At 50.2% G+C, this 21,653-nt stretch overlaps 1 long non-coding RNA gene across 1 annotated transcript; it reads left to right on the top strand.

The window, feature by feature from the left end:
• Nucleotides 1-346: 346 nt before the first annotated feature.
• On the top strand, nucleotides 347-19,148 carry LOC146895389 (uncharacterized). Its single transcript, XR_014997965.2, has 3 exons — nucleotides 347-389; nucleotides 17,092-17,210; nucleotides 17,911-19,148. It is a non-coding gene; the product is annotated as an uncharacterized LOC146895389 (long non-coding RNA).
• Nucleotides 19,149-21,653: the final 2,505 nt, after the last annotated feature.

Here is a 21,653-nt window from a genome sequence, read left to right as displayed (position 1 = left end):
CAGGGCCCCACGCTGTTCCCTTGTGAGGCTTTCAGCACCCCCACACAGTAGCAGCTGATTTGACACAAAGCACCGGTACAAGTGTTCTCTTGCCTCCTCAGACTCCTCTGAAGTCAGTCTGTCCTGTTCCTCCCCACTGTATAACTGGACATTGACCCGACTCCCAGACCATCCCATACACTGTTGGTGCGGGAGAACTGTCTATATTCTGTCAATCATGTTTTAGATAAACGCTGATTAGCCAGGCAGGAGGTGTAGGTGGGAAAACCAGACAGGAAGTGGAAATGATGCAAGGAGAGTAGGAGAATTCTGGGGAGGAGGAAGTTGATTCCTCCCACTCCTGCCCAGACCACAGAAGCAGCAGGATGTGAGCTGCCCCACTGAGAAAGGTACTGAGCCACATGGCTAACATAGATCAGAAAAATGGGTTAATCAAGATGTGAGAGTTAGCTAATAAGTAGCCTGACCTAATGGGCCAATCAGCATTATAACTTATAGAGATCTCTTGTGTGATTTTTCTCTGGGACTAAACAGCTGGGGGGCTGGGCAGGACAGAAACACAAACAAACAGGCCTGGCCCTTTCATGTTACACACTGTAACCTTCCTCTCCATGAGATGGGCAGGAGCTGGGGCCTGGCTCCTGCCGTGGTCAATTAAATAGCTCTATAGTAAAGCCAGCTGAGACTACAGCAAACACCAGGAGAGACCTCCTCCTTGCTGGTCCCTGACAGCCCTTCTTTTCTCAAAAATGAATCCGAATGATGAATTCCCCAGTTCCCTGTAGCTTCCCTAAATAGATGCAAACAAACAAACCATGTTTCAGCTGGAACACACCAACAGAGCATCCCAAAGGAGCAGTACTGTTTTTACCCAAGAGAATATCATAAATTCAATTTCCCATGGCGGGCCTGAGTTTCTCACACAAGTGGATACTAGGTTGTTTTCTAGGACTTGGGGTGGGCAGGGGCAGGCAGCAGAGGCAGATGGAGTTGGGAGGAGTCTGAGGAAGTCTTAGGATTTTCAGCAGTGGGATGGCTGACAATGCAAATTCTCTGGAGTTAATGGTGGGTGGCGATGGCACCGGGCCAGCAGATCACAGACCTGAACCCACGGGGAACCTTTAGTTCATGACGTTCAAGTGGAATGTCTTCCCTGGGTTTCTAGGCTAGGGACATTTCATAGTGTCATTTGGCCTGGCTCTTGGATTCAGATTAAGTCAATAGAGAATACCCTGCCCTATGACTGGCTGGGTCACTAGGAGTTGGTGACAGGATTACTGGGGGGACGACAAAGGTCACATGCCGCTTTAGAAAGAGGCCAGGGATGGGAATAAACAGGTCAACCCAGGTTTCCTGAGGTGCCTTTTGTCAATTCCATCCTTTTCGACTAAAATATTGTTTTGTTTTGTGTATTGCTTGTTTTTTGAGGTCTCTCATAGACCAGGGTATTTCCTGAACTCACAGGATGGCTGGCCTTGAGCTCCTGGTTCTTTTGCCTCTACCTTTGGGGTACAGGAGAATGGGGCATGTGCCACCACACTGGCTCTGTATCCTTGAGGAAAAGAAAAGTGAGATTTGTTGTTGCTGCAATTTCATATTTTGAGGGGCACAAAGAAATGGCCGCGCAGTGTGAATCTAGAATACACGCACTGGCATCAAGATGCATTTGTGACCAGCAGCAGGTGTGGCTCAGGACTCAGAACCCTCTCCAGCTCTGAAGAAGACTGTGTCCTCTCTACTGTGTGTTACAGAGCAGCTCACAGAGTCGGGGTGGGGGTGGAGTGTCTGCAGACACACACTAGTCTCTGTCATAGGTGATATGACAGTCACTTTAAGCCAGGCCAGCCAAGGCTGTGTGTCAGCCAACGTCAGTTCAGACGTCAGAGCACAGTGGGCAGCGAGAGAACCTGTGCTCAACCCTTTCCTGGTTTGCGATATTGGAGACGAGATGCTGGCTGTGCATCTTATTGCCAGCCTGACTCTAGGAGGAGGCAGGGCTGTTCCACTGTTCCGTACGAGTCCCAGAGCCCCTAGAATGGCAGGATGTGGGATGGGGTGGCCCCTCTGTTTTCGCAGGGCTCATTGTTCCTTATGGAGAAGCAGCAGCAGTGTGGCAACGCCAAGAGGCCAGGGACCTGGGTGTGACACTGAAGAGCTGGTGAGGCTGTCCTCGGAGTTTGACGGATGACCCCAATGTTTTCCAAGGCAGCATCCCCAGGCTCTATTGACACTGCACCGTTTAAACCCGGGTGGTGAGGGGATGGGCCCAGTCTGCAAAATGCTTGCAAAATTCCGTCCCTACAACCCATGGAGGGAAGCTGGATGTAATGGCGTGTGCTTGTAATCCCAGAGCTGGGAAGGCAGAGATGACCAGATCCCTGGGGCTCACAGAGTGGTCAGCCTAGACTAATGAGTGAGCCCCAAATCAATGAGAGATCTTGTCCTGAAAAGGACAAGGCAGATGGCTCCTAAGAAACACCAAAAGTTAGCCTTTGACTAACTACACCAAAGGCTAACTTGACTTGTACACACCCGAACACCTACACACACAGGAATGCACACCCATGAACGCACACACATGGGCACACACAAAAATAACATTTAAAAATTAAGAACCAAGTGGAAACACTTAGAACACACAAATGGAACACAGATGGCTCTTTTGCAGAAGTGGCGTTTTAACAGAGGCCTCCTGGCTTTTTGATTTATGGGTTTGATATTAACCATGGTGTTGACCAGGCAGACACAAAACTTAGCCATATGGCCTTCCTGTGCCGAGGAGGCTTCTACAGAACCAGTCAGCAACCGTCTGCCTCCTGCTCCACCTGTAACCAACAGCCTAAAACATAATGGCTTAAAATAACTCAAATTCCTTCTCTTGGAGTTTTGAGGTTCAGAATTTGAAATGCAGCTTGGTGCTGTTGCTGGTGCCAGGACTATGTGCCTTCTGGAACTTCTGTGAGGTCATCTTCTAGCCTGTCACAACTGTTAGAGATGCTTCTTCCATCTTCCAGGTCACCTATGACTAGGGCAGAGTCAGCATCTTCCGCAGAGGAGACAGGGCAGCTGCCGTCTCTCTCTCTCTCTCTCTCTCTCTCTCTCTCTCTCTCTCTCTCTCTCTCTCTCTCTCACACACACACACACACACACACACACACACACCCTGCACAGGCTCTGCAAAGCCAGTGGAAGGCGGTACACACATATCACCCGGCCTGGCGACCTCCAAAACTAGAGGGAAGGGGTTGATCAGTTGATCAACCGATTTTTTTGTCTTCTTGAGACATGCTCTCATGTTGCCCAGGCTAGCCTTGAACTCCCGATCCTCCGGCCTCCATATCCTAGGTGCTGGGATTACAGGTGTGTGCCACCAAGCCTAGCAAGTCAAGTGAAAGTGAATACTGAGATTTTGCCCCGATGAATTGACTCTGCATTTACTCTGGGGACTCACTGGAGCATTTTATAGGATGAGATATTTTGGGGGATCCCCCTATATAATGCCCCTTGTCTTATCCTTTGAGCTGCTTCTTAGACATGGCTGATCTTGACTTGTTCCTCTCTTAGGGGCTGCTAGTCTATATACATTTTGGCCTTGTGGCTCATCCGCTATTGAAACTAGGCTTTTATTTTTTAATTGTAAGCATTTTTCATACAATATATATTGATCACGTCCCCCTCCCCAGTCCTCTTCCCCACAACCTCCCTACCCACTTAACTTTATGTTCTCTTTCTCTTTCAAAAAAAATCAACAACAAACTAAAACAAGAAACACAAAAAGAGTCCCGACAAAATGGGTATCAACCCCTCCCCCCAAAAAAATCCATTAAGACAAAGTGACAAAACAGCGAAATGAAATGAAAAGGCCACAGAAAACTACCACGGAGTTTGTTCTGCGTTGGCCACTTGCCCCGTGCATGGGGCCCGCCCTGAAGTGCGGTTGGTATATCCAGTGGCACTCCACTGGAAAAAGCTGATTTTTGTCCCCATTGTCAGTGGGTATCAACTGCACGTTAACTTCTTAGTTAGGGTGGAGTCCATGTCCACCTCCCCGTCTCAGCATTAGGGACTCCATTTGGCCTGAACCAGTGCAGGTCTTGGTACTCTGCTACAGTCTCTGTGAGTTTGTGTGGGCATCCGTGCTGTTGTGTCTGGGAGATGCTGTTTCCTTGAAATCCTTCATCACCACGGGTCCTGACAGTCTTTCCCCCTGCTATTCTGCATTGCTCCCTGGAGTGTTGGGAATGGGGAAGTGTTGGGTGAAGACATGCAATTTGGGGACGACTGTTCCAAAGCCTCTCACTCTCTACACATTGTCCAGCTGTGGGTCTCTGTGTTAATTTCCATCTATTGCACCAAGGAGCTTCTCTGTTGTGGGCTGAGGAAGGCACTGACCTATGGGTATAACAGTATGTATGCCATCAGAAATCATAATCTGATATGGTCCTCAACAGCGGTTCTCAACCTGTGGGTTGTGACTCCTTTGAAGGTCAAACAACACTTTTATAGGGGTCACCTGAGACCATTGGAAAGCACAGATATTTACATTACAATTCATAACAGTAGCAAAATTACAGTTATGAAGTGGCAACGAAAATAATTTTATGGTTGGGTCACCACAGCCTGAGGAACTGTATTAAAGGGCTGAAGCATGAGGAAGGCTGAGAACTGCTGCTTTAGCAGATAATCGTAGTAAGTTTTTCCCTGGGCCCACGACTTATCCAACTTCAGGCTCTTGACCACGTTAGCAGTGTCAGGTATGGGTTATAGCTCACAGAGTGGGCCTTGAAGCCAATAAAATAGTGGTTGGTGTTTCCCACGACATTTGTGCCACATCTGTACAAGTCTAGCCTGCCAGCAGGTCACTGTCGTAAACTCCAAGGTCTGCAGCTGGCTAATGTTGATGATTACCTTTCTCCTAGCACGAGATGAATGCCAGTCGGTGAAGGTGAAGCTTCTGGTTAGGCACCAGCTTCTCTTCCTGCTCAGTGGCTAGGTGTTGTCTTCAGACTTTAGGTTCCGTAGATCAACCAATAACCTTGGCAATAGCCTGTGATGTTTGGGGTTTTCTCTGGGATATCTTTGGCGAACAACTCAATAAGATATAACCCATCTGGAACTGGAGGTTTTAATTTTTGGCATAAAATATCTAGTCGGGGCATTGTCTCTCTCACTACTTTGGTGACAACATTTAGATTTCTTTAATATATGTATATAGTTTATGAACTTCTACAGTGATCGTTTTCCATAAGCTTCTTTTTCTTTTCTTTCTTCTTTAAAGATCTATTTATTTGTTATGTTTACAGTGTTCTGTCTGCATGCATGCCTGCATTGTGGAAAGGCACCAGATCTCATTACAGATGGTTGTGAGCCACCATGTGGTTGCTGGGAATTGAACTCAGGACCTCTGGAAGAGCAGTTGGTGCTCTTAACCTCTGAGCCATCTCTCCAGTTCTCCACGTGGTTTTTTTCAGATGTCTTTTAGTACCAGACATCGCCCGTATTTCCTCCTTTACCCTTCTCTCCCATCTCCCTCCCTATTTATCCTGCTGTTTTAGTTTTCCCTTTGTCTCTCCGTAACACTGTTCTGTGTTCTATTTCTTCTTCCTTGGGAGAGCCTCTCCTCCCCCGTCCTGTTTCCTTTCTAGGAAACTGACCTCTGTGGTTGTTCATATTGTAGCACACACATCAAAAACTTAAAAACTGATATCCAATTATAAGAGAAAACGTACACTATTTGCCCTTTGGGGTCTGGATTATCTCACTCAGGATGATTTTTTTTCCTAGTTCTACCCATTTACCTGCGATTTTCATAATTTCATTTTTTTTAACAGCTGATTAATATTCCATTGTATAAATGTACTACCATGTTTTCGTTATCTGTTCTTCAGGCGATGGACATCTAGGCTTTCTCCAATTTCTGGCCATTGTGAATAGAGCAGAAATGAACATAGGTGAGCTTGTATCCTTGTAGAATGGGAGTCCTTTGGGCATATGCCCAGCGTGGTAAAGCTGGATCTTGAGGTAAATCAGTTCCCAGCTTCCTGAGGAGATAACCACGCTCATTTCCATTATGGCTGTACCAGTGTGCCGTCTCATCAGCAAGGAATAAGTGTTTCCTCTTTCCCACAGCCTCACCAGCATCTGCTCTCATTTATTTTATTGATCTTGGCCATTCTGACCCGTGTAAGGTGAAATCTCAAAGCAGTTTTAATTCACATTCCCCTGATGACTGAAGATGTTGAGCTGTTGTTGGTTCTTCCTACTCTTTTCTCTTCTGTGGGTCTACTACCCAGTTATAAATGCCTGGCCTTAACTTGGCTTATTTATAGCCAGCATTTCTTAAGTTTTTTTGTCCTCCTCTTGCCTCTGAGCTTTTACCTTTTCTAGTTCTGTATATCTTTGCTTTCCTTCTTACTCCATGTCTGCCATGTAGCTGGGTGACTGGTCCCTGGCATCCTCCTCTCCTCTCTTCCTCCTCCTTTTGTTGCCCAATCTTCTCTCTGCTCTCAGCCTGCTAGCCCCGCCTATTCCTCTCCTGCCTTGCTATTGGCTGTTCAGCTCTTTATTAGACCAATCAGGTGTCTTAGGCAGGCAAAGTAACACAGCTTCACAGGATTAAACAAATGCAACATAAAAGAATGCATCACATCTTTGTATCATTAAACAAATGTTCCATAGCATAAACTATAACACATCTTAAGCTAATATTCTACAACATTGAACATTTCATTAAGTATTTTATATTTTGAGGACTCTCTGCTTAGTTCTGTACCCTATTTTTAATTGAGTTATTTGTTTTCTTGAAGTCCAGGGTTTTTTTTGCGTTCTTTATATATTTTAGATATTGGTCCTCTATCAGATGGGTAGCTGGAAAAAAAATCTTTTCCCATTCTGTAGTCTGTTGCTTTGCCCAAATGACTTCCTTTGCTGTACGGTAGCTTTTCAGTATGGCGAGGGTTCACTTATTAATTGTTGTTCTTCGTGTCTGTGCTATGCTACCAGTGTTCTGATCAGAGAGTCCTTTCCAGTGCCAGTGAGTTCAAGCCAGTTTTCTACTTTCTCTTCTAGAAGATTTAGGGTATCTGGTCTTATGTTGAGGTTCTTGACCTATTAAGAACCAGATTTTATGCAAAGCAATAGGGTATGGATCTAATTTCATCCCTTTACATGCAGCTACATAGTTTGCCCGGCACCATTTGCTGAGGACTGAAAGCATATTTATTTTTGTTTGCTTGCTGGTTTTTGACGCAGGCTTTCTCTTCATAGCTCCGGTTGTTCTGGAACTCACTGTGTAGACCAGGCTGGCCTCAAAATCACAGGTTCATCTGCCTTGGATTTTGAGTGCTACAATTAAAGGTGTGGGCCTAGCAGGCTTGAAAGCAGGCTTTTTGCAGGTTAAGGGTCCAGACTTGGCCTTTGATGTTGGTAGGGACTCCTGTGTGGGCTCCTGAGACATTCGGCCAAGGTGGATGAGCTGAAATCACCCTGTCCTGAGAAAGGGCTGCATGGAAATTAGCGGAAAAGCCTGAGCACAGTCTGGTGTTGTGGTGTACACCTGTGATCTCAGCACCAAGGCGCTGAGGCAGGAGGATGGTGCCTGTGAAATTAGCTTAGATTACATAGCAAAGCCCTGTCTCAAAAAACCAACAATCATAACAAACAAACAAGAGTTTTGTATCCCCACACTGTGTGGCAGACACAGTTTGGCTTAGAGCAGTTGAGTCTAAGAACAGCTTACAATGCGTCTGTAATACCCACCATGAAGTCAGGTGTCATCTCGGCCCTTAGGAGGCAAAGGCAGGGTGATGGCTGCAAGTTCGAGGTCAGTTGGGTCCATGTAGCAAGCTGTGGACCAGCCAGAGTGACATAGAAAGATGCTGTCTCAAAGACCTTGAGAAATGAGTGACTTGGGGGTGTGGCTCGTTCAGCAGAGTGCTTTCCTGGCTCTTAGGCAAGGCCTGGGTTTGCTCCCCAGCACCACACACTAAGCATGGAAGTGTATGCCTGCAGTTACTGGGGCAATGGAGGCCGGAACACTGAAGTTCAAGATCATCCACGGCTATATGTGTGCATGCCCACTCCCTCTAACTAGGCCTGGGCACTTTGTGTGGCTTACAACCTGATCTGCCGGAAGAAGAGAGAGGGGGGAAGGAGAGAGCGAGACGGAGACAGAGGCTTGGCCATAGGCTTTTTGAAACCTCAAAACCTACCATCAGTGACACACCTTCTCTAACAAGGCCACACCTCCTAATCCTTCCCAAATAGTCCACCCATGACCGGGAACCAGACATTCAAATATATGACTCTCTGAGGGATTTTTCATCCAAGCTGCCGCAATAGCCATGTGCTGCCTTGGTTACACCACCCTCATCTTCCCTCCTCCTCTTCTTCAAGATTTAATTTTATTTGCGTATGTGGGAGGTGATGGTGTGGGTGCCCTCAGAGGCCAGAAGAGGGCGTCACATCCTGTTGAGCTAGATTTGCAGGCAGTTGTGAGTTGCCTGATGCAGGTGCTGGGAACTGGACCCGGTTCCCCAAGAACCACAAACACTTTACCCACAGAACCCTATTCCAGCCCCACCGTCTTCCCCTCTGAAGGACACGTCTTCTGGCTCAAATACTCAAATACACATCTTCTGGTCACACTTGAGTGTTGCCCAGCCGGTCAGCAGGGCCTGCTGTTTCCCCAGCCACAGGTGAGTGGAGACTCCTTAGAATAAAGGGAGGTGCCCTGGCAGGAGCAGGTCACAGGCTGACAGGGAGACTCTGCCCTGCAGTGTGACGCCAGCTGCTCTACGGAGTGGGACAAGGATCCCATTCTCTGTCCTCCACCAGTTTGGCTGCTGAGGTTGATGGGACGAGGACTGACCCATCTCACTGGAATTACAAGTACTGTGAACAGGGGCGGGGGCGGGGGCAGCACCCGGAACAAGTGCTTCTCATGGCCGGTGTCAGTCCTCGCTCCTGAGCACAGCTGACACAGCAGGTACCTCTCGATGTCACGTGGTCAGCAGTTTCAGGTTCTTAAACCTGGACCTTCCCTCCCTTCCTCACCGAGGATGCCAACCGGAGTCCTTGCCTTCCCTTTCTGCATGTGTCTGGTGAAATCCATGACAGCCAAGTTCTGGGCCTCTGCTGGCCTCTGGGCAGGAGAAGCCTACCATTGCAAGTCCTGGACTGTGGGAGATGGGCAGATGTGCTTTCTAATTCGTGAAGGGAAACCAAACAGAAGGACCGTGAGAGTCAGCCATGTCCCCACTGCCTCTGAGCTTGGCAGATAAGCACGGTGGTCCTAAGGAGGGTACACACTGCTCTGCCCATTCCCATTGCAGGCTGGATTCCTAAGTTCCAAGCTCCAATAAGCTCCCCAGCACCTTGGAGCACCACTGGCTGCCCATTGTCTACAGTCATCTGTTAGTTTCCTTGCAAACCCACGAAGTTCCTCTTGTGTCTTAGTCATTTTTCAAACACATGAGTGAGGGCGAGGTGGATGGAACTTTCCAGAATCGCTAGTCTGTCCTGCCCAACCTTCTGAGTAATGTGATGTGTACCACAGGTCAGTTCATGGAAGGATTTTTGTTGTTGTTTTGGTTTATGTTTAAAGGGAATTTTTCCCAAAGAAGCAGTGTGTGAGTGTGTATGCAGATGCCAGAGGGAGACATCAACTGTCTTTCACAGTCCTTCTCTGTCTTCGTTTTGGAGACAGGTCCCTCCCTACCTGGAGCTTGCTCGTTTGCCAAGACTGGCTAGCAAGCCCCAGGGTGCTCCTGTCCCTGCCTCCCCAGGTGTAAGACTGCAGGTGTGCCACTATGACATCTGTGTGTGTGTGTGTGTGTGTGTGTGTGTGTGTGTGTGTGTGCTGAGGATGTGAACTCGGGCCCTCACTGAGCGCCGCTCCAGCTCCTCCTGTTTTGGGGACCACGTTGCTGCGCTACAGGAAACTGATGGACATACCGATGTCCCTGGGGACAGCAGGGGCTGACTGGTGGCTTCTGCAGGACAGCAGCAATCTGCAGGAACAAGTTCCTGTGGCTTGGTGACCAGTGTTGAGAAAGAAGAGACAAGGCGGGCTTCGGCCTAGGACAACTTGAAATTTGTAAAGCTGTGGACAAACTCCCGACACTCCTCACTGTGGCTAGCGCACCCGAGGTCAGGAGGGGACAGGAACCAGACCACACCTTCGTCTCCACTTTGGCAAAGTCAGGAGTCTAGTTCAGGCTCAAGAACAATATTAAGAGAACTGCCAGCCAGAGGGGCACTGGAGGCTGGCAGAGAGAAGGTAAAGGTTGACCTCCAGGCCACCCAAGGTCATGGCCATGGCCAATACTGACTCCACATTTCTTTCTACTTCTCAGTTTTTCATGTTTTGGCTCCACTCCATTGCTGGCGTTTTCTTTCAACTTACTGTTCAAAGAGTCCTTGTTTTCCTGTCATTTTCAGTGTTTGACTTTAACTTGTCAATCTGAAAAGTGTTCCTTCCTCTTTCTGTCTTTCTGTGCATATGTGTGCACAGGTGTTCATATGTGTGCAGGTGCATGTGTGGATGTATGCATGTGTTTGAAGATATGCATGTATGTATTGCTCATATGTGTACATGTGTGTTCATATGTGTGCGGGTATATGTGCATGTATATATATGTGCAGACATGTTCATATATGTGCACAGGTATGTATGTGTGAGTATGTTCATATGTGGGTATGTGTGTATATATGTGGGCATGTTCATATGTATGCATATGTGTACAGGTGTATTCATATGTATGCATATACATGTGCACGTGTGTATGTATGAGTGTCTGACTGCTAGCACATTGACTCAGCACTCAGGAATTCTCAGGAGCATTTGAATTAAAGGTGATTGGCCTCTATTGAGCCTGGTGTTTTGGGGTCCAACTTGGTGGCAAGGATGATGACTGCCGTCAAGCCTCCTCAAAAGATCCCTCCAGACTCCCTGGCAGGAGTGCTCACTGTCATCTCTTTGGCCTGACATCAACACACCTTCCCCAATGGTGGGTCCAGACAAGGCTCTCCTCTCCTTACCTCCTACTCTCTGTCTTTAGGTCAAAGGTCAGAAGAACATGGCGGCCACTGTGGGCTTGCCATGCTGGGGGAAGTCAGCCCAGGCAACCAGATTCTTGTTCCTTACCTAGAGCCCCCAACCAGCCACAGATAAGGGGTCCACCATCCCTGGGGTCCTGGCGGGGGTTCAGCACTGTTGAAGTGTCACAGTGTGTAGAAACCACAGTCACTGTTGCTGAGTTCTCCGTGTTCCTGCTGTGAGCACTCTTGCTATTGCTCGTTCTCCTGTAGATAAGCAAAGATACGGGAGGGGGGGTTGCTGGCCAGCCGTTGGATGTTCAACTGTCAATCATCACACAGCTCACCTGACTACCCTTGTGCCAGCATCAGCCATCCTGAGCACTCCATGATGCCTTGGGGAAACTGCCCAGCGACCACAGCTGCTTGCACCAGCTCCTGCAGGAGGGGTCTCAGCCAGTTTACACTGGCCTCCTTACTATCACGAGCTTTCTTGAACTCTCCATGACCCTCCATCTGGACCAACACCTACCCTGGTGGCCCAGCAGAGGGACTGCAGTGACTGGGGTTAGAGAGGCAAGCTGCCGTAGGTGCAAACATGAACCTTCATTTGCATGCAGTGTCTGCTGTGATTGGTGTGACTTGGACAGGCTGAGCTAGTAACATGATGAGGAACACTCTCAGCACAGACAGCCCAGCACGGCCACAGTGGCCGTGACGTGGAGCAGTCAGCATGCTGAGCTGCAGAAGGCTCAGTAGCTAGCTGCCTTGGTGCTGGTGACAGACGCAGAGCTGCCTGAGCAGGGAGGCCGCAGGAGGCCCACAGGGCCCAAGGCCCAGAGGAGGAACCAGGGAGCACCAGCCTTGAAGGGCGGCAGCGTGAGACAGAGCTGCTGGTGGCCCTGATAGGCAGCAGAGCGGGAGCTGAGCAGTTCGCAGGCTGGGCTACAACGGGGTGAGGCAGGTGGCTGCAAAGACGGCTGCAGGGTGGGCGGCAGAGATGGTGGCAGCGGAAGGGTGGCAACGTTGACAGTGTCCTCGCAACGGGAGGCAGCTAAGAGGCTGGGGCAGAGGAGGGGAGAAGGCAAGAACAGGAAGAGAGCTGAGGCTCAGGGGGATGGAAGACGGGAAAGACCGAGAGAAGAGAAGCTGCAGGCCCGGGTCATTTGAGTTCAAGAGAGCTGCTGAGCCTGGAGGGACAAGACTCTCGGACACATCCCACAGGCAGAGCTGGACATCGCTGCTGTCAAGGGCTGAGGAATTCCCACATCCAGGCCCGCACGGAAACTGGTGCCAACCAGAATGGTTAACCCTGACTGCCCAGAACCCACGGGGCTGTTAACACTTGTAATGCAGAGGGGATTTTACCAGAGGCATGCACTAGGGGGCATCACCTGCTGCTGCTGCTGCTGCTGCTGCTGTAAAACTAGAGGAATACTAGAGGAACACTTAGATGCCAGAGACAGCACCTAAGGAGCCTCATCATCTGCCCACTACTGGGCAGAAGGACCCTGGCCCGCTGGCTGGTGGCTCTGCCCACTGAGAATTCCTAAGCGTGAGACTGTAAATAATATTCCACCTCTCCCCTATGTAACTTACTCCAGCACATGTAGAGTAACCTGCTAGGGCTAGGAGGCTGATCCCACAGATCGACAGCTTAACCCTTTTGCTGCCGGATCAAGAGAGGTCCCCAGGAAGAACCTGGTGGGCAGTGATCCTCCAATGCACCAACCATGATGTGTGTGTGCTTGGCCACGACAAGCTGTGATGCCCAGGGCCTCGGAGGCGTCTCGCAGGGGTGAGGAGATGAAGACCTCCCTGTGTTTGTTTGCTTTTCCTGTTGCTCTGAGAAAACACCTGACAAAGGGCAGAGATGCTCAGTGGTCAGGAGCACTTCCTGCTCTTCCCAGCAACCGTCGGGGGAGAGGAGGTGGTGCCCGTGAGTTCAGGCACTCTGAGAGATGAGACTAGAGAGGTGTGCCTCCTTAGTTCCTGAGCCATCTCTCCAGCCCGGGTGCTATGACTTCTAAACAAAAGGAAGACTGATCGACTGCCTCTCGAATGGTGTGTGTTCCCCGAGTGCTAGGAAGACTCCGAGAGACCCATGGAGTGTGTGTTGCTCAAACACCACCCATAGCTATTAGTGGGCAGACTTAGTGAAACCCCAACCCCTTCCACATTCCCACTAGGGAGCCTCAGGCAAGGTCTTTTCTAGCTTCCCCTGGCTGTTATCAGTCATCTGGGGAAAAAAATGAATACTAGAAATTGTGATGCTGGAAAGCTGCCACAGTCAGGGCCTGTGTTCTGTTCCCATAACCAGTTTAATCCCAGCATAGGAAGGTGGTCACAGGAGGCTCCTTGGAACTCGCTGGCCAATGACAGACATTGTCTCAAAGGTTGTCCTCTGGCTTCCACATATGTGCACATACATGTGCCCATGCATACTTGAGAACATACACACACACACACACACACACACACACACACAAGGTCACTGGAGTTTGAGACTGTGCAGCCCTATGGTCCCAAGCTAGAGGATCAGTGGAACCCAGGAGGTCAACCTGAGCCACACAGCTAGACCCTGTCTCCATCAAACCTAAACACCCAGCAGCAGCATCCCTGGGGAGGGCAGGAGGGTGAGGACGAGACACGAAGCCAGGCCTGGGGCAGGTGCACTATAGGCACTGCCCTGTCCCACTGTTCCTCCACAGCAGGTCTGGCACTGGGGCCTGAGCGTGTGGTTCTGGTCGGGCCAATGTGCATTTTGCTGAAGCGGGTTCTGAGTTCCGGAACTCTGGAAGGGGCTGGATGATGCTGAAATACAGTGGGGGGTTGTGAGGTACCGCGTCACAGATACTCAGCTGTCCCTTGCTGCAGAGCAGTTTCCATCTCTCTCCACACCTCCCGTGTGCGCCTCTTGTCGTCCTTGCTGCCGCTGGCTCTTTCTGGTTTTCAGTCAGACCCATCTTTGTCAACCCTACTCTGGTACTCGTCTTTCCTGGAAGCAGAAAACAGTGCCCTTCAACCTTAAGGTTCACCTTAAACATGGGTAAATTCTGACTGCCTGAAGCCAAGCTATCGCCCACCTGTTTGCCTTTGCCCGGCTTAGTCAGAGATGTGTGACCCCAATTCTGGTCTACAGGTTGTAAGGAGAGTTCCACTGGGGGCCTCTGGGAAAGAGTCCATGGCTTCCATAGCTCTAGGAAGAGATGGATCCTTCTGACCACTGGATATGATACATGGATGTTTGCCCGGAGCTACCGCTGACGTGGTGAGACTACGAGGCAGGCACGGAGATGGCGGTGAAGAGAGATGTCCTTGATGCCACTGCTGAGCTACGCACTTAGCTAACCCCAGTACTGCCCCTCTGCGTCTGAACCCTCGCTCAGAGAGAGGGCAGAGTCCAGCCGCGCTCTCTTATTTCCAAGCAAGCCTTCGACGGGCTCGTTCTTGATGGCTCCATTTCCAACTGGGCAGAAAGATGTTCAATGACTGACCCCTGCGCTGAGCCGCCTGGAATCCCATGGGTACCAATCCCATTTGACCCACCTCTCAACCAAGGCCTACTCCGTGGGACCTGTACCTCCCAGGAATACTCAGCTCTGTGGCTTTGTGGGGACATCTTCATCCCCAGGGGAGCTAAATACACTCAAGTCCAGAGGTCAGGCTCTCCGGGCGCTTACCACAACCTCTTCATGTCCTTCGAATGTCAAGTCAGCTCTCGGAAGGGGAGAATTTTGAGGTTTTAAATGTCATTTAAAAGCTAGGGACATAGCAAGCATGAAGCTTGGGTTCTACCCCCAACACCCCAGAACCTGGGTGTGATGGTGCATGCCTGCCATCCCAACATCCAGAGGTAGAAGCCGCAGGATCCGAAGTTCAAGGTCATTCTTGGCTCTTAGGAGTTCGAGGTTTGCCTTGGGCTGGAGACCCCGATTCAAAGGTCAACAAAGTCCAGAAACATTAGTTAGCACCCCATCATTAAAGAAGACACAGAAAGGTAAATTTCCCGAGGAAAGATAAAGTCCATCACGTTTATTACTAGAAGGCATGTCAGCTGGACAAGCGCCAAGACACCAGCGTGCTCTAGTCTCTTGACTGCAATTAACAGCGGACAACTTAGAGGAGAAAGTTGCTCTCCACTCTCAGTTCCAGGTTCCAGTCCATCACGTGCAGAAGCCAAGGCAGAAATGTCACACAGCTGGTCACATCACTGCCACAAGAGCAAGGAAAAATGCTGGCTGGCTTGTGCTCAGCTCACTCTCTCCACGGTTCAGGACCCCCTGCCTAGGCAATGGTGCCACCCACAGGGGACGGGGGCTTCCCACATCAGTTCACATAAGATAGGCCCACCTAGACATCCTCACTGGCCAGCCTGGTCTAGACAATCCCACACTGAGACGCTCTCTCCAGGTATCTGGGTGGCCTCAAGTTGGCGGTCCAAGCAATCCCTCCCAACACGCTAGATCACCATCACGCACCCTGTGGTGTCACATTCCAGCAGCTGGCTGACATGTATGCCCATCTGCCTGGTGGGTTCACTCCGACTTCAAAGAGGTACGCTTCCGGAGTGAATGGCTTTGTGCCGTTCACTGTGTGTCCTGTGTCAATCTCCCCACAAATGCCTCACCAGGTTCATCAAAAGGGTGAAGAAAAACTCAGAAAGTAAAGCAGAGCGAGTGACTCTCTCCCATCACATCCCAGGGATCCACTGCAGGCATAAATGGCCGGTGGGACTTAAACGTCGTCTGAACCCAGCTAGTGTTGAAAACCATGCAGTCGTTCTTATAGGGTGTGTACACATTCCTTTCTTCATGCTTGTGGATAACTGGCAACCAACCACCGTAAGTCCTGCGTAGGATGGTGGAGCCAGGTCTACCGAGGCCTTTTGTAGTTGGGATCCTCACTATAGCTGCCTCCTGGCAATGACTGGAGAACAGATGGGTACAGTTTTGGTGGGTTTTATAATACTAGGTGTTCCCAGGGGATCCACTTATGCCCCAGGAGAATCTTTATAAGTTACTGAAAGAAATCCCCTGTGGTCCCTTGCCTGGGTGGGAGTGCCCCTCCCTTCTGCTCCTCGGGGTAAAGCCGCCCTGTCTTCTCTGCTTGGCTCCTTACAAATGAACAGAGCCACCACCCACTCAGCTGGCAAATCCAGGCCCTGGTCCAAGCAGCATCAGGTCTGTGTTGCCCAGCAACTCTCCCCAGTTTTCATTTCACGCCAGGCCGTCCCAGTGTCACTGAGCTCGAGACAGGTCTCCCACCTGCCCTGTGGGCTTGTGCCAGGCAACTCCATCTCTGCCGTGGGCCGCAAAACAGCTCCCAGAGGTTTCTCAGAAACGGCTTTGAAATCCAATCCGGATCGCAAGTCTGTCTTGAGTGGCGTTCAACTCCCAGCATTCTGGGGCAAATTTGGATTTAATTAATTTCTCTTGCATTCCAAAGTTGAGTGATACTTTTAGTTTCTGCTCTTTCCTGGCCTGAAGCCTCACACCGCACTGGTGGAAAAACTGAGGGGTGGGGGGAAGGAATGCTTTCTCCGAAGAATTCACATAAAATGGATGGGAACTGTTGCTCTGGGGGAAACGATGGGTTTCCAAGCGTGCAAGCAGGGCCACGGGCTACCCTGGCCTTCTGTGAGTTTGGGGACTTCTGACTGTAGTAGGGCTTTGCTGCATCATCCGGTGTGTGACCGAAACTGGCAATTTCAGTCTTTCACCTTTCAGGGCCAAGTGTCTCTGCATCGTTGCCTGTGAGCCCTGCAGTGACCCAGCCAGGCAAGCTGGATGTGTGGCTGCATGCTGTGACTTGTGTCTGATGTGTGTGACGGTGTCAAACTGATTTTGCTTCTCTTTCTGTCTTTGGCACTGCTGGGGATGGAAGCCAGGGCCTCACGCGCGCGCTCAGCAAGTGCTCTACCACAGAGCCACGCCCCCAGCTCTTTTGTATTACTTTTTATTTTGAGTCAGGGCCTCATTAAATTGCTCGGTCTGGCCTTGGGCTCAGGCTGTAGCCCGGGCAGTCTTTGAACTCATGACCCTTCTGCTTCAGGCTCTCGAGAGGAGTTGGGATGACAGGCTTGGAGGCCAGGCGGAGCTGTAAACAAGACGACGTTTTTAATCTTGCGGTTCTGTCAGTCTGAGGTTGAAAAGAATGACTCAAAAGAAAAGGTAAAATCAGGGCTAGGGGTGGGCTGAGGACGGCTCAGAGGGCCAAAGCATTTGCTATCAGCTCTGGGGATCTGAATTCTGTCCCCCAAACCTCACAGGGTGGAAGGAGAAGCTTCAGCTTGTTCTCTAACCTCCCCGTGTGTGTCATGGTAGGTGCACAACCCACCCCAAATAGCTGTAATATTTTTTAAAAGAAGGCTGGTGTGTAGCTCAGCTATACAGTCCTTGCCCCAGCATATACAAAGCCCCTCTATCCCCATTGCCAAAATAAGTTCCACTCTGTCCACTCCAAAACAAACTAAAATGCAGATCTCTCTCTCCTTCCCTTCATCCTTCTCTCTCTCTCCTTCCCGCCATCCTTTTCTCTCCCCCTCCCTCCCTCCTCCTCTCCCTCCTCCCCACACTCTGTAGGGATTTATGCATGAGTTTAAAAGCCACTGTGGGAAATCAGGTGGAGAATTTCTGCTCACCTCAGCAGTGTCCTGCAGGCCAGGAAATTGGTTTATTTGACCCATGTACTTTTCTACTCTCCTTCATAGCCTCTCTCCAGAATCCATTAGCCTCAGGGCGCACAGGCAGTTGGGAAGAGGCTCCAGCGTCCATGCGAAGCATCTTTGGGTCCCCTTCCAGCCCGCTGTTTAGCAGTGGTATGCCCTTGACCCATGCTTAACCTCTCTGATCTTCTGCTTCCAATTTGTAGGAAGGAGAATGTGGCTTTCAAAGATGGCAGGACAGAGCAGATGGCCCGTGTCACCAGCCAGCATCTTTCCTTCCCTTGCTCGGTGGGGTTGCCCCAAAGATCAACTCAAGCATCAGGAAAGAACACATTTTCCTATCTGTTCCAAACGCCGTTATCTCTCCTGGCCTCAGTTTCCGCTTCTCATTGACAAAGTGATAAAAAACTGCCAAGCCAGTAAATGTGTGAAAGAAAATAAGGTAGTGGGGCCTGGGGAGAGGGCTTCGTCAGCAAAGTCCTTGGCGTACGAGCATGAGGACCTGAGATGGGGTCCCCAGCACTCTGGTACAAAGTGGGGTACCGTGGCACATAACTGTTATCGTAATTGAGGAAGTGGATACAGGAGACACTGCCAAAAAAACAAAAAACAAAAAAACAAAAACAAAACAAAACAAAAAAACCACAAGAACAGAAAACAATGAAGAGGAAAGAGAGAGACCTGAACATTGATTTCTGGCCTCTGTGTGCACATACACAAACACATATGTGAGAAAAGTAACCCCACAGAAATGAAATCATATTAACAACCTTTGGAGAAGCCAGTATAACAGAAAGCCCATGGTGGGGGTGGAGGCAAGGCGCTGGCTCCCCAAGCCTCTGGAACACTTGTGTTAGCATTCTCTAAAGCATGTGGGTTTCCTGGGGGAAACAAAGGACGTGGAGTTTACATGGAGTTTAGTCAGCAGCGACACAGTCAGCATCCATGCAATGATGAAGCCTGCTGGGGAGCAGAGCTGAGGTGTCCTTGCTGGGTTCCCCAGCCTGGAGTCCTTCAGACCACCTGCGTTTAACACCCACAATGCTCTCTCCCTTTTCAGCAGCAGGTCTCAACCTGTTGTTAGCGACCGCTTTGGGGGTCACTTATCAGCTATCCTGCACATCAGATCTTTCTATTATAATTCATAATAGTAGCAAAATTACAGTTGTGAAGTAGCAACAAAAATAATTGGATGGTTGGGGGTCACCACAACCTGAGGAACTGTACTTTACAGAGAAATGCTCATGCCAGGGTATCCTGGGTTGGAGGACTGACCAGGAAGGGAGAAGCTGACCAGTGAGTGCCTGCCACCTGCCCCTGCAAAGAATGAAAGAGCTCTTCGCTCTAGAAGAGGTAGATTGCTAGCCTTAGCAGGGATGACCTGAGATCCCAGGGTTTGGAGTCTCTCCTCCCCCTTCCCTGGTGTGAGAACAGGCAGGCAGAGATAAGGAAATAAGATCTGGGCGGGGGGGGGGGGGGGGGGGACTGATGGGGCTCTAGCTGAGTTTCCAATCCAGGAGTGAGGAGGAAAAGGGAAGCCAGCAGCTGCCACCAGACTGCCAGGGCTGTGAGACTACTGTCCTTGGAATCTGTAAATGGCAAGCCTCCATCCGGACTGTGGCTGTCTGAGGTACCTCAGGGAAAGATATCTCCAGCTCCGCCTGGCGACCCAGCAACCAGCAGAGATTGGATCCCAGAGTAGGAACCAGCTGGAGACCCATGTGGAGACAAATAAAGCCCCGGATTTATTTTTTCTCTGCTCTTCTGCACATCAGCAAAATAAACCAGAAGAGGGGAAGCCAGGGGTTCTCACTGCGTCCTGCCTGCCACCCTCCACAGGCAGGAGCACCGAGGGCCACCAGCTGGGTGGTCAGGTAGAAGGCCGCAGAACTGTCAGTGCTTGCAGAAGCTTGTTGAGGGCTGAGGGCTGAGATGTAGCTCAGTGACAGGGTGCTGGCCTGGTAGCCTGAGGGCCTGGTCACGAATAAACAGTCAGACGAGACGGTTCAGTGGGTCTAATGACCTGGGCTCAATCCCTAGGACTCACATGGTGGAAGGGGAGAACTGACCCCTGCAGAATGTTCTCTGACCTCTACTGAAGGGCACTGGTGTGTGTGTGTGTGTGTGTGTGTGTGTGTGCGTGTGCACACACACACAAATAAATAAATACATAGTCTTCTAGCCCCAGCCTTATCGTTGTTCAGAGGGTACCATAGAGAGCCCATATCTTGCCTGTCCCTCTCCATCCCCACACAGTAATGTCTCTGGCCTGGGTTGCAGTGACTGAATGGGAGTTGGGGTTTTCTGGGATGTCAAGTTGGAAGAGGGGCAGGCCAAGACAGGAATAGCTGTGGGCCGCTACCCTCTGGGGCCTGTAGATTTTCTACTCGAACTCTCTGGCGTCGGGAGGGCTTGAGACTGTTTCAAATTATCTGTGAATAAATTTCCCTTTAGATTGTCAGGCAGCAGAAGTGGAAGAAGTCTCTGGAGCCAGCGCAGACCTGCAAGAAAATGGCTGCCAGAAGCTGGGGACTTGGCTCTGGGCTGCATGTTCACGGCCAAGGCCTCTGCTTCACCATCTGAAATGAGGGTCTAATAGCAACCAGGTTGGCCAGGAGGGACCCAAACAGCATCCCCCACACTCACACTCTAGGCTGGAGCAGACATCTCTTTGTCACAGGGTGAGCCCCGAAAATGAACCCTCTGACATGGTAGGCCACATCCTGCAGTGAGGAGGGGGAGGCTCTGTCCCCCTGAGGAAAAACACATTTTCGAAAAAGATTTACCACAGGAAATGGAGGTAAATTGCAGAAAGCTGTCTTGTGTTCACGGTAAACCTCAAGGAAATATGATCTTAAAATGAGACAAAAATTAGTCACGGAGGCTTCAGATGGAGGCGAGAAAATGGTGTGGGAGGTGGGGGGAGAACCAGGCCCCAGCACAAAGGAGCTTGGGGAGCCCAGAAAGGGCAGCAGGAGATGAAGACAGAGGCCCAAAGGGAAGCTAGCATCGGAGATACAGAGACCAGAAAGGGGCTGTGGGAACTCAACCCGTGGTGCAGGTTGTGGGAGGGTCCTATTGGGTTTTGGCCCAGAATCAAACATCAGCTTGGCCACACTCACGGCTGGTTCACGGCTTTATCTCCTCTGGGTCTGAGGCATCAGCTGTATCTTGACTTCTCTGAGGTCAATCTTAGTGAATATAATGATTGGTCTTGGTTGTCACCTTGACTGGATTGATAGATGCATAAGAGTGGTGATCCAGTCTTAGGGGAGGAGATGTCTCCAGAGGAGATGGCCTTGGAAAGAAGACAGTCTCTCAGAACTGTTCAACAAGCGAGTGCCCGGGTAAGGAAGGCATCAGAGGAAGGCAGTACACGTCCAAGCCCCTCTCTGAGGCACTTCTTTATGGCTGCTGCTGCTGTCGGCTGACCTCAGACTCCAACTTCCTGGGCATTTGAAGGGAGACTTGGTAGCAGTGACCCTGCATGGAACTTTAGGCCGTCGGTGCTGGACTCAGACGATGTAGATGGAGCAACTACTGTTGCCTCAGTCTTTCTGGGATGAAGACAGGAAGTCATAGCACCAAGAATGTAAAACAGCTAGTTGCATCCACAGCCTGGAGCCAAGAACTGTACGTACTGCCAGCTCTCTGTGCTTACACAGTCCAAGCCCAAACCTAGGGAATGGCGCTGCCCACAGAGGGCAGAGTCATCTTACATTGACAATGAAAGCTAATTTACAGTTCTCCTTTTTAATGTGCATACTTTCTATTAGCTCTGTTCTTCTAAAGAATCCTGCCTACTTCAGTGGAGACAGCCAGCCACGGTGGCTCTCTTGGGCTCAGTTTTGCAATGCCCAGCTAGCATTAAGGGACTCTGTGGCAGAGTCTTCTTTGCTAGGGACAGAAGGGAGAAAGGGCCCTTCTTTCCTGATGGGTAATATCTTAC

Source organism: Myodes glareolus, chromosome 2 (genome assembly GCF_982192425.1).
Source record: "Myodes glareolus chromosome 2, mMyoGla1.1, whole genome shotgun sequence".
Taxonomy (NCBI): Eukaryota; Metazoa; Chordata; class Mammalia; order Rodentia; family Cricetidae; genus Myodes; species Myodes glareolus.
Note: the sequence above shows the minus strand (reverse complement) of the source record. Positions and strands in the feature narration are given on the sequence as shown.